Source organism: Phyllostomus hastatus, unplaced genomic scaffold (assembly GCF_019186645.2).
Source record: "Phyllostomus hastatus isolate PE091 unplaced genomic scaffold, TTU_PhHast_1.1 phas_scaffold_317, whole genome shotgun sequence".
Taxonomy (NCBI): Eukaryota; Metazoa; Chordata; class Mammalia; order Chiroptera; family Phyllostomidae; genus Phyllostomus; species Phyllostomus hastatus.
This window is the reverse complement of record NW_025334023.1, coordinates 3,995,913-4,009,203: the sequence shown is the minus strand read 5'-3', so window position 1 is coordinate 4,009,203 and position 13,291 is coordinate 3,995,913. Positions and strand designations below refer to the sequence as shown.

Sequence of the window (13,291 nt, the reverse complement as noted above, 5' to 3'; positions counted from 1 at the left end):
GCTGGGAAACAGCAGGAGCCAGGGGCAGAACACAGGACAGGGCCCCGAGCCCAGCCTAGGACTCCATTCACCGAGCCAGCCCCAAACCTTCTGTTATCCCCAGGGACCACTAGAGAAACTCCAGGCCCTTTCATTGCCCTCGTTCCCTTGCATCGGGCATTCCAGTTTGCAAGTGCATGTCCTGGGTGCTCCTGGGCAAAGGCTCTCTGCCTACTTAGGGCCAGAGCATGGGATTGGGGAGCACAGTTCATTTTGGGTGAACTGCAAGCTTCCTTCCTTCCCCCCAGGCAGCCAGAGAAACAGCTCTAGCTGCCTGTGAGGCTGGGCCTGGAGGGCTGGAGGGCTGGTAATATGGTCTTTCACTACTGCCCTGGTCTTTCTCTTCACCTGTGGCCACCCTCTTGTCCAGTGCCCAGTTCTTCTCTCCCCCAGGTGACACTAACAGCTGTGATAATACTAATGCCTAGATCAGCCACAGGGCTGCCTCCCTGTCTCAGCATCTCTGACACTCAGGAAAGGGACCCCTGAGCTCTGGCCGCACCCCCGCCCCAGCCCTAATCTGCTTCAACCCAGGACAACCTCCCCAGTGTGATGGATTGCAAAAAGCCCTGATTTGGGGGTCAGAGCCCTTGGGTCTGTCCCAGCTCGGCTGTGTTTTAGCTCTGTGCTGACGATGTAGTTGCACGCTCAGTGAGATAGGAGTGATAATCTCGAGGATGATGAGGAGCACAGGTGAAATAACAAACTGGAGAGCTTGGAGAACTCAGTGATGTTAGTGTCTTCATGCTGCTCTGCTCACCTCATGTTCACCTCGTCAAAACCCTGCTTAATCTTAAGAAGCCACCTCTGTCCTCCAAGCAATCTCCAGTCAGTTCCACTCACACCTGGCCTTGCACATGCACAGCAGGACAGCAAGGGGGCGTGACTGGGGTGGAGACAGCCCTGGGGGTGCCAGCCTGGCGGAGGGCAGGAGCCCAGCCTGGGCAGCAGGAAGTCTGGTGCCACCACTCACTGAGGGACCTTGGACAGTCACTGCGCCACTCTGTGTCTCCGTCCCTCATCTGTGACCTGGAGATACAAGCGGGATCTGGAAGGGTCTGAGAGATTTCGTTTTAACAGGAAGAAGGGCTCATCCCCACTGTGGGCAGGAGGAGGAGTTGGGACATCTCTTCTAGGAGGCAGTTTGCATTGGGAGCTTTAACATGTTACTGAGCGGGCCAGAAGAGATGAGTGTGAAGTTCAAAGTGATGAAAAGCAAGAACCTACACCCAAGATTACTTCACCCAGAAAAGCTATCATGTAGAATCAAAGGGCAGATAAAGAGCTTCCCCGATAAGAAAACACTCAAGGAGTTTACTTCCACCAAGAAATGTTAAAGGGATTTCATTAAGAAGAAGGGGTTCTATCTGCCTGGGTGACTCAGAAGGTAGCTGGAAACCCAGACATCCTCTTAAAGGGTCAGTGCACAAACTCTCACTGGTAGGCACTCACCATGGGCACCAGTAGAGGGACAGCATCTCGGGGGTGCCAGAGGCAGGGAGGAACGGAGCAGCCTGGCTTTGGGGCGAGGGCTGGAGGGACGGTGGCTGTCCTGTACCTAGCCGTCGCACACAGCTGACGGGTGCTGTCTTTCCATGGTTGGGTCTCTCCCCACATGACGAAATCTGAATCTACATTAGCCTGGTGAGCTCCACTAGCTCTTCTCTGTTGACTTCCCGAGACCCTACCCTACCACGAAGGTCCACAGGCCCCAGGTGGTTGGTAGCTGGCCAAGATGTACCCTGAGACTTTTGCTGAGTGGCCTCAGGCACAGCATCAGTACCATATACAAACCTGTATTAACCTGGTGAACACCACTCACCCTATCCTTGTGACTCCCTGAGACCCTGCCTCATACAACAGACATTCTGCCCAAGATTCTTTCAGGGGCTGAGTTTACAGGTGGAAGGCAAGGTAGGTCTTGGGGTGCCTTGGGTTTTTTGTTGATTTGCTCCAGGACTGGTACTGGTAGCAGCCAGCCTTGGTTTGCAGCATACCCCTGTCCCCCACCCCACATGCATCCAGGCCCAGTACAGGCAGCTACCAACTGCAGATCACTTTGCAGATGCTAGGCCACTCACAGGCAATGTCTGAGTTTGACTTGCACCAAACTCCTTCCCAAGAGGCCCCCAAACCATAAAACCCAGTGGCCAGCTTTAGACTATGACAGAGCACCACCCGATTGGCTCTACAAGTGGCATGCTCAAAGTGGTCTTGGCAGGCCCCTGGCCCTGCTGGGCAGATCCTGCTCTGTGGGGTCAGCCCCAGCACAGCAGTTCACATGCTGTGGTCACGGCCAGTCCTCACAGCTGGCCAGCCTGAGGGTCAGTACTCAGCACTCAAAGATCAGGTACAACAGGAGGACACACACTCCTGGAGCTCTCAGCTCAGGTGACCACGGAGACTGCACCACTGGGCCCCACAAGACACCTACTATATAAGGCCATGCTGCGAAGACTAGGAGACAAGGCAGATCTACCTAATACATAGAAACAAACACAGAGAGGCAGCCAAAATAGGGAGAAAAAGAAACATGTCTCAGATGAAAGAACAGGGGAATCCCCCATCCAAAAAAGGCTCAATGAAACGGAGGCAAGCTATCAACCAGATACAGAGTTCAAAACACTTATTGTAAGGATGCTCAAGGAACTTAAGGGAAGAATAGATGATCTCAGTGAGAAATTCAACAAAGAGATAATCAGCATTAAAAAGAACATAGATGCCCTGGCCAGAGTGGCTTAATTAGTTGAGCGTTGTCCAGCAAAGCAATGGGTTGCTGGTTTGATTCCCAGTCAGAGCACATGCCTGGGTCATGGGGCCAGCCCCCTGTCCCTCTCTTTCTCCTTCCTTTCCCCTCTCTCTAATAATAAATAAATAAAATCCTTTTTTAAAAGGTAAAAACATAAAAAGAACACAGAAACAATTAAAAATAGTCAGAAGTGAGGACTACGATAACTAGAATGAAGACTACACTAGAAAGAATCAACTGCAGATCAGGCAAACGAGGGGATCCAATCAGCAATTTGGAAGATAAGGAAGCAAACACCACCCAATCAGAACATCAAAAAGAAAACATATTCCAAAAAAAATGATGATGGTGTGAGGAGTCTTTGGGACAATTTCAAATGTACCAACATTCACATTACAGGAATGCTAGAAGGAGAAGAGACAGAGCAAGAAATTGAAAACCTATTTTAAAAAATAATGACAGAAAACTTCCCTAACTTGGTGAAGGAAATAGACATGCAAGTCCAGGAAGCACAGAGAAACTCAAACAAGATGGATGCAAAGAGGCCCACACCAAGACACTTCATAGTTAAAATGCCAAATGTTAAAGTCAAAGAGAGAATCTTAAAAGCAGCAAGAGAAAAGCAGTTAGTTACCTATGTGGGAGCTCCCATAAGACTGTCAGCTGATTACTCAACAGAAACTCCTCAGGCCAGAAGGGATTGGCAATAAATAGTCAAAGTGATGAAAACCAAGGACATACAACCAAGATTACTCTACCAGCAAAGCTATCATTTAGAATGGAAGGACAGATAAAGAGCTTCCCAGACAAGAAAAAGCTAAAGGAGTTTCTCACAACCAAACTGGTACTCTCTTATATGTTAAAGGGTCTTCTTTAAGAAGAAGAAAAAGATAAAAAATGTGAACAATAAAATGTCAATAAATACATATCTATAACTAAATCTAAAAAACAGAATAAATGAACAAGCACAACAGAAACAAATTCATAGATATGGACAATATTTTGATGGTTGTCAGGTAGAAGGGGGGTTGGAACAATAAGTAGAAAAGGTGAAGGGATTAAGAAGTTCAAATTGGTTGTTACAAAATAGCCATGGGATGTAAAACTATTCGTATGGGATATAGTTAATAATATTCTAGTGACTATGCGTGGTGTCAGATGGGTGTGAGATTTATTGGGATGACCACTTAGTAAGCGATGTAATGTCTGATCACTGCGGCGCGCACCTGAAACTCAGATAATGTGTGTCCACTGGAATTAAAAAATAAAAATGACTCGAAATAGAAAAATCATGCAAAGGCAATGGGGAAAAAATAAACTACATAAAAAATAAAAAACTAATCTTTTTGGAAAATATTCTTCTATGTAATAGGCAGATGAAATAAACTATTTTACATGTTCATAGTCATCAAAAATTAAATAAATAAAATATAAAATAAAGTACCAAGGAATGAATATAACCAATGAGGTAAAAGACCTGTACTCAGAATATTTTAAGATTGAAGGAGATTTTAAAATTAATTGAAGAAGATATAAATAAATAGAAGCATACATCGTGCTGATGAACAGGAAGAATTAACATTGTTAAAATGTCCAAAGCAATCTATAGATTCAGTGTAATCTCTATCAAAATACCAATGGCATTTTCCACAGAACTAGAACAAATAATCCTAAAATTTATGTGGAGCCACAGAAGACCCTGAACAGCCACAGCAATCTTAAGAAAGAAGAATAAAGTTGCAGGTATCACACCACCTGATATCAAACTGTGCTACAAGGCTATGGTCATCAACTCAGCATGGCATTGCCATTAAACAGGTCACACAGATCAATGGAACAGGGCCCAGAAATAAACCCACACATATATGGTCAATTGATAATGACAAAGGAGGCAAAATATACAATGGGGTAAAGACAGTCTGTTTGATAAATGGTGTTGGGAAATTGGGACAGATACACGCAAAACAGTAAAACTAGACCACCATCTTACACCATATAAAAGAACAAATTTGAAATGGTTGAAGACTTAAATGTAAAACTTGAAACCATAAAATTCCTAGAAGAAAACATAGGGAGTAAACTGTCCGACATTTCTCTTAGTAATGTTTTTTCTAAGATATCTCCTTGGGCAAGGACAGCGAAGGGAAAATAAACAAACAGGACTACCTCAAACTAAAAAGTCTTAGCACAGCAGAAGACACCACCAACAAAACGAAAAGACAATGTACTGAATGCAAGAACTTATTTGCCAATGATACATCTGGTAAGGGGTTAATGTCCAAAATTTATAAAGTACTCATACAAGTCAACACACCAACACACACATACCGTAACCCAAACAATCCAATTTGGAAAAATGGGCAGAGGACTGAACAGACACTTCTCCACAGAGGATATGCAGATGGTCAACAGACACGTGAAAAGGTGCCCAATGTCACTAATCATCAGAGGAATACAAATTAAAACCACAATAATATATCAGCTGATACCTGTCAACAGTAAATCAACAATCGACAGGTGGGGGTAAGGATGTGGCGAAAGGGAGATCCTCCTGCCTCGTCAGTGGGAGTGCAGGTCCGTGTAGCCACTGTAGGAAACAATGTACGGGGTCCTCAAAAATTAAAAATAGAACCACCTTGTGACCCAGCAGTTCCGCCTCTGGGCATATAGCCAAAGAAACCCAATACACTAATTCTAAAAGATGTGTGCACCTCTGTGTTTGTTGCAGTGTTGTTTGTGATAGCTGAGATACGGAAGCAACCCCAGCACCCATCAGCAGATGAGCACATAAGAAAGTGGTGGTGCATGCATAAAATGCAATACCACTTGGCCATAAAAAAGGATGGAATCTTACCTTTAGGGAGAGCATGGATGAACCTAGAGGGTATTGTGCTAAGTGAAATAATTCAGACACAGAAAGACAAACACCATATGACTTCACTTACATGTGGAATCTAAAAAACAAAATAAACAAATGAGCAAAACAGAGAATGACCTGATGGTTGCCAGTTGGGAGGGGCATTGGGGTTGGGAGGAAAGGGGGAAGGGATTAACAAGTACAAACTGGTGGTTACAAGGCAGTCATGGGGATGTAAAGTGTGGCATAGAGAATATAGCCAATAATAGTGTAATGACTATGCATGGTGTAACAGGGGTACTAGATTTATCGGGGTGATCACTGCGTAAGTTGTATACATGCCTAATCACTGTGTTGTACATCTGAATCTAATATAATGTTGAGTATTGCAAAATAAATAATAAATATTAAAAATGTGTTACTGAATAATTCTCTGCAACATGGTTTGTAGTAGCAGGAACTGGAAACAACCTAACTGTCCATCAGTAGGGGTTGGGAACGCCAAGAAACTGGGCAAACAAAAAGTGAGGGAAGTTCTTTATGTCCTGACATTGACGGGATCTCGGGGTGGAGCCCCGGAGAGGACAGCTGGGCCGCCAGAGCTGGGTCCGCCCAGCTGAGCCCGCAGGCGGGTGAGAACTGGGATGTCCCTTGTCTGTTGGGGAAGGACTGGGTGGGAGCGAGAGGGACAGGAGGGAGACTCAGCTTCCATCCCTTATGAATTTTTGGACTATATGAATGCAGTCCCTATTCACACGTGTTTTAAATTTAAAATGATTTATGTTCTTTTTAAAAAAAAATCAGGTTTTTTTGGAATTTAGCCCAAGGAAGAGATTTTTGAAAATATGAGCACAGCCCCATGAACAAGGATGTTTATTACAGCCTTGTTGGTAGGGCCAGACATCGGAGACCGTGTCACGGAGGGATGGACTATTGGCAGCCATCATACAGGGGGAAGCTTTTTAATCCTTGAGAAAGATAGCTCCATGGACTGAAAACACAGTAGCTGGTGACACAGCATGTTTAAGGAATCTCCATGTGCGGAGGCACCGATGTGTGGAAGGAGGCCCGCATTTCACCAAAGAGTAAGCTCTTGTTATTAGGTGATTTCCACTGCAGATGTAAGAAATGTCCATACCTATAGAGAATTTTTATGAGTTTATTTGTGCCAAACTGGTCATAAATGCCATGGAGCAAGATCTCAAATGCTCCAGAGAATAACAGCTTTGCAGCTTCTTTAATGCATTTGAAATTAAGGAGAGAAGATAAGGAAGATTACATGGAGGTGGGAGAAAGCAAGGCAGGAATTGCGCTACAGGACAGTTCCGATTATGAGGGTGGCCATGGCTTACTTCAGAGGTGTGTTAACCCTACCCGCACAGAAAAAATGCACAGGGTTTGCTTAAGGCAAAGGTAAAGCTTTCACTGAGGAAGCTGCACGTTATAAATCCCACTTAGGATTTATGATCAGATCACCCTGAGGTTACTCTGTATAGAGCCCCTTTTCTCATCCACACCACTTGGTTTTAAAACCATTTCTGCTGTTTGGAGGTGTTCTGTCCCCCCAGTGAAGGTGCACTAATAATAGATAGACAGATATAATACTCAGAGTACAGCTAGAAGAAAATATTTTTTTAAAAGATTATATTTATTTATTTATAGAGAGGGGAAGGGAGGGAGAAAGAGAAGGAGAGAAACATCGATCACTTCGTACATGCCCCACCCAGGGATGATCCCCCTACCCAGGCATGTGCCCTGACAGGGAATTGAACCAGCCACTTTTTGCTTTATGGGACAAAGCCCAACCAGCTGAGCCACACTGGTCAGGGCTCCCTTTTTCTCTTTTATGTTTAGGGGACGGTGCAAACACAGTCCCCAGTACCACAAATCAGGCAGCACCACACTCGGGGAAACCCCGGAGGTCAGCACAGCACAGTGCAATGGAGAAGCCTCTCCGGGGAAACCCCTCTGTGACCACCCCCCCGCCAGGTGAGTACAGAAGGAAATATTCTTAAATGATTTAATACTGTTTATCTTTGGAGATGCAAATGCATATTACCTGTATTTTCTCCTCTTTTTCTCTGAATTTTTTCAGTAGCACATTTACTTTTATACTCCATTTTTGAAATCAATAAGCTGAATAAAAGAGAAGCATGCAGTGGGGGGTGCAGATCTGAGTGGGGGCTGGGGCCCCTCACTGTAGCCCGGGAAAAGAGGGGAGGCTGGGGCAAGCCCCTCCGGCCAGGCTTGGCATTCTCTACAGTGGGCCTGCTGGCTTCAGGCCTCAGACTAAAAGGAGCTACATCCTGACAGGATTTCTTGGGAAGCAGCCAAGGCAGGCAGGCAGGAGCACGTGTGGGTAAAGCTACAGAAGGCGGCCAGGCCACTAGTAAGAGCCTGAGGGCCAGAAGCTCGGGAGCTTCCTCCTGATGGCAGTTTAGCGGGAAGTGCTGAGGGCACATGGTGCTTTCCGAGGAGTTCTCTGCCTGTGGGATGGTGGTGGTGGTGGGGGGGGGGGGGGGGTCAGAGGAGAATGCCGCAAGAGCCCAGAGTGAGATGCTACTGCTTGAACCTGGGCAGAGGAGGAAGGAGGGCCCCGAGGTCCAGCCTGGGTGAGCAGTGGCGAACGGCTCCCCTCCTGAGGTGGAGATTCTGAGATGGGAGGATGGTGAGCTCCATTGTCTATAAGTTGGGCACACCCAGGGAGCTGCAGCATCCATGAGTGTGGCACTAGGGAGAGGAGGCTATGTGCTGGAGAGGACAATTGCAGAGTCATGGCCTAGGAGAGTAATGGATGCCACGGGATGGTAGGTGTGGGTGAGCGCAGGTACAGAGGGCAGAAGAACAGAGGCTGGGGCAGAGGGGCACCTTTGCCACCTCCAGGAAGAAGAATCAAGGTGGCACTCCCAGGGCTATCAGTGAGGTGGGGGAAGTGGGAGGAAGGCCATGCTGGATGCCTGGAACGCTAGCCCCTCCGTCCAGCCTCCCTGGCTGAGAATGCTGAGGGAGGACCAGGCTGCCGCGTGGTGATTCCCTGGCCAGTGGGTGGGTCAGAGCCGGGATGTGTACACTAGGCCAGACCCCATTGGCTGGCGGGCAGGAACGGGCACAGAGACAGGCCGAGCTGATGCAACGTGGGCCTATGGTTGCAGGCCCTGCTGAGGGGATGCAGCTGTGCTGGCCTATGTCCAGAAGTTCCAGTAAGGAGTGGGGGAACCGCTCTCTGAGCAGGCCAGAGCTCTGGGAGTGCAGCCCAGCCAGGCCCCAAGCCCTCTGCTCTGGATCTGCTCTGACTCAAGAGGGAAACCAGCCTTTCATGGAAGTATCCAGAGTCCTCAGCTTTGTGCCTGTGCGTGCGTGAGTGCGTGATGGGGGAGGGGCCCCCCAGCTGAGGCTGCACGCACAGTTGCCCCTCCCAGGCTCAGCATTTTCAAGGCAAGATGGAAACGAATGGAGAAAGGGGGAGCCAGGCATCTGCAGAGCCTGGCCAAGAGTAGGGCCGTGGGTTCCAGTCTGTACTCAGTGTGTGACTTCCGGCAAGTCTCTGATCCCTCTGGCCCTCAGTTTCCCCTTCTCTCTAGCTGGGACAGAGAGTTGTGGTAAAGAACTCAGAAGTTGGGGGCTGGAGTTGGAAGGGGGTCTGCCAGGGGCAAAGCTGACAGTCTGGGCCCCCAAACCAGGCACAAGAGAAAGGGAACTCGCACTTTTTGGCGCCCCCTGCGTGCCAGGAGTTCTTACACTCTCTGTGAACTACCTGCTGCCAGGTAGGCCTTTACATTTCCAGTTTGCAAATGGGGAAAGTGAGCCACAAACAGCCCAGGAACGACAGAGCCTGGGTTCTGAAGCTGGGTTTCCCTGCCCGGGGCCCAGAGTTCTGTCCACTTCAGCCTTGCACTGAGGGCATTGGGAGGCTCCCACAGGTGTCGCCGAAGCCCAGGACCCACAGTGGCCCAAGTCTTGAGCACCACCTACAGATGGATTCTTGTTCACCCTGCCCAGGCGCCAGCGTTAGGGCAATGAAGAAAGGGGAGCTGGACCAGTGGTGGGCCAGGTCCCAGGATACAGTCTGGTATCTGAAGGGATCAGAATAGGCTGAGGGTCAGGGGCCTGGGCAGCTTCCTCGAGCTCCCGGACACGTGGTTCCAGCCCTGGGAGACCGGCAAGGGTGGGATGAGTGCCAGAAAAAAATAAAAATTCTCAGTTTGAAACTGTAACTTGCAAAATGCACGACAGGTTCAACATTGGGTGCCACTCCAGCCCCCACGGGCAGGCACGTGCTCACCTCGCCCACCCCTTCGCCCACCCCTCCAGTGCCAGTGCCTCTGCCTCCATTCTCACGGCTCCTGAGACCCCTTCTGCCTAGGAGTGCCCCACCCCCACCAGCCAGCTGAAGCGTCTCCCTCCCCGAGTCCTCAGAGTGCATGTGAGACAGATCATACTCAGTCTTTCATTTATTCCGTCATTCTTGATTTTATGTGACAAATATTTACTTTATGTACCAGGCACTGTTCTAGGGGCAGAGTTGCAAGAGTGAACAAAATAAGGCCTTTGCTCTCAAGGAACTGCATGTAGCAGGCAGAGGAGACAGGCCACAAACTGGGAAATAAATATGATAATTTCAGATCACAATAAGGGCCACGAGGAGACAGAAACAGGTGGCTGGAGGTGGTGCGAACAACTGCCTTCACACAGGGTAGCCCGGGACCTCAATGCTAAGGAGCTGTGTTCCCATTGCTGCTGTAACAAATTACCATAAACTTAGTGGCTTAAAGCAATGTAAGTGTATTCTCTTCTAGTTCTCAATGTCAGAAGATGAAAATGGGTCGGCAGGACCGCATTCCTTCTGGAAGCTCTAGGGGCAAATCTGTTTCCACGCCGTTTCCAGCTCCTAGAGGTGCCTGCATTCTGTGATTCATGGCCCCTTCCTCTGTCTTCAAAGCCAGAGTGTAGCATCTTCCTGTCCCCCATCTCTCTGACTTCTGCTTCTGTCATCATATCTCTTCCTCTTCCTCTGAAGCCCCTCCCCACCTTCCTCTGATAAGGACCACGGAGATTACATTGGGCCACCAGGGTATCTGCCTATCTCAACACCCGCATTTTAGTCACATCTGCAAAATCCCCTTTACCATATAAGTTAACACATCCGAGGACCAGCACATGGACACCTTTGGGGGCCATTATTCTTCCTACCACAGACGCTGACCCTGCAGAGGCCTTGGAGAGGAGTGAGCACCCCAAGCAGATGGGACTTTGTAAGCAAAGGCCCCAAGGCTAGAATGAACTGAGAATATTCTTGGAAAACAGCAAGAAGGCCACTCTTCTAGAAAGTCATGCTACAGTTAGTTTGATTTTAATCAACTTCATCCATGGGATCAATCCTACCTCTGAAGACCAGTGTGGTACTCCACAGACCCTGAGCATCCAAAACACCTTTCTAGAGCATCCCCTTGACACTTAAGGTCGCCTCCTCCATCCCTCTGCTTCTAGCTGGCCGACTCTTCACATGCTTAGAACGAGAGCCCTGGCCACCTGAAGAAGGTGCCTGCCTGGGTGTTCACCTGAGCTGGGGCAGGCTGACTCTGGTGGAAGGGTGGGCCCAGCTCCTGGTACCTGCGTATAATCCTGCTCTTTCTTCCTCGCTGAAGGCCAGGATTGTGTGGCTGAGGGAGGATGGGGGCAGGAAAGGATGGACCTCGAGCAGTGGCAGCAACCTTCAATGGCCATATTGTTAGGTCTGGGCTGTGGTGGGGAGGGTGCCAGGGTCTGGCTGAATGAGGCTTCTGTGCTCACTAGGTCAGGGTGCCCAGGTCAGGGGCTCTCCTGGGAGATGCCCCCCACCCCCACCACTGCCTAGACCCTGCCATTTGTCTTCCTTAGCATCCCTTGTGCTGGTCCCTCTGCTGTCACTGGCTGGTGGCCTTTGCCACAAGAACGTAAGCCCTCGGAGAAGTCCAGGAACTGTTGTGGTTACCACCAACTCCCAGCACCCAGCCCAGGGCTTAGCTCAGAGAATGTGTTCAAAAAAGTGTGCAGCGAGTGGATGGATGGATGAGACACGGTTGCCATTCTTGCTTCCTCTGGTCACCTCTCCCTGGGCCATTGTACCAGCCTCCTCACTAGCCTCCCTGGCTCTGGCCTCTCTTCCTTCTCACAGTTGCCAGGGGGTCAGTCTAACACACCAGCTAGTGAAAACGCCTGGGCTTGCTGAGACCCTCAGGATCCAGCCAAGCCCCTGCCAGCCTTGCCAGGTATTCACCCACCAGATCTTGTTCCTGCCTCTACACTGTTCCATGAACACAGCCGATGCTTCCCAGCCTGTGTGCCTATGCCCAGAAACGCCCTTCTTCCTCTACTTCCCACTTGGGTGACTCCTACTCATGGTTCAAGCGACAAGCTCCTCCAGGAAGCCCGCCTGCCTACCCCCCCACAAGGCTCCTCTGGGTTCCCACAGCCTCCCCATCCCACCCCCTCAGTACCCACCACCTGTGCTTCCCACCACCTCAGTACCAATTGTAATCTCAAGTTAACACCTTTGTTTCACTCTCCAGACCCTGAGCTCCTCAAGGGCAGGCGCTGAGTCTGACCCATGTTTTTGTTGTAGCTGGGCCCTGGATATGTTCAGGCACAGAGCAAACACTCAGCAAAGGTGTGTAAGCTAAGACTCAGGATTGTGGGCACAGCCTGAAGCCTGACTAGTGAGCGCTTCTGCCCTCTGGTGGTCGCATTGGGTCACTGCGCTTTTCTGTGTCCCGTTTATGTGCTTCACTGGGGTAAGAGCCCTAGGGCAGTGGTTGTCAGAATGTGTCTCTGGGACCAACAGCATCAGTTTCACCTTGGAACTTGTTAGACATAAGAATTCTTGGGCTCCACCTCAGACCTGTGAATCAGAAACAGAAAGGGTGGGCCCAGCTATCTGTTCTAACAAGTGCTCCACATGATTCTGACACAGGCCAAAGTTTGGGGACCCTTCTCCCAGGAGCCCGGAGTAATAGGAGAGGACAGCAGGATCCCTGGGTAAGACTTGCCTCTAATAAGCTCAACTAAAATCCAGGATCCTGGTTAAAGTTGAACTTCAGACAAACAACTGTCGACCTAAGAACATCCGAAACTGCAAAGAATTTTTATGAGTTTATTTGAGCCAAACTGACAACAGCCAGGAAGAAAAATCTCAGCGGACTGAGGAAATGGCAGTTTTACCACTTACCCATCAGTACCAGAGGGGGAGAGTAAAGGGATATGTGAAACCCACTGGTGGCAGACTAGGGAGGTGGGAGAAAGCAGAGCAGGGAAGCCTCCGAGATCGGATGAAGAGTGAAACAGAGACACAAGCTACGTGGGTGGGTACAGGATAGTTAACAACTAACATTCGCAGCCCACAGAGGTGGTTTGGGGGAACAAGACGATAATGAGGGGTTCTGTGAGCCCTTCTTCTGGTGGGAGAATGTGCCCTGAAAGGCCTGGGAAAGGGGGATTGCCCTTACCTTCCAAGGGCATGTTATCGTAGAGGCGATGACAGACAGGCCCGGTTAAGGGAAAGACTGACCTTTGCCAAGGAAGGTACCAACCTAGGACATGACTACCTGCCGTGACTTGCCTCTAGTTAAGAAATCTCAACTTCAGACCACTCTATATGGTTTCTTTAGGGC

At 49.1% G+C, this 13,291-nt stretch overlaps 1 pseudogene; it reads right to left on the bottom strand.

Annotated features, from left to right (window-relative positions):
- Positions 1–7,496: 7,496 nt before the first annotated feature.
- LOC123805696 lies at positions 7,497–7,642 on the bottom strand (annotated as a pseudogene).
- Between the last annotated feature and the right edge of the window lie 5,649 nt (positions 7,643–13,291).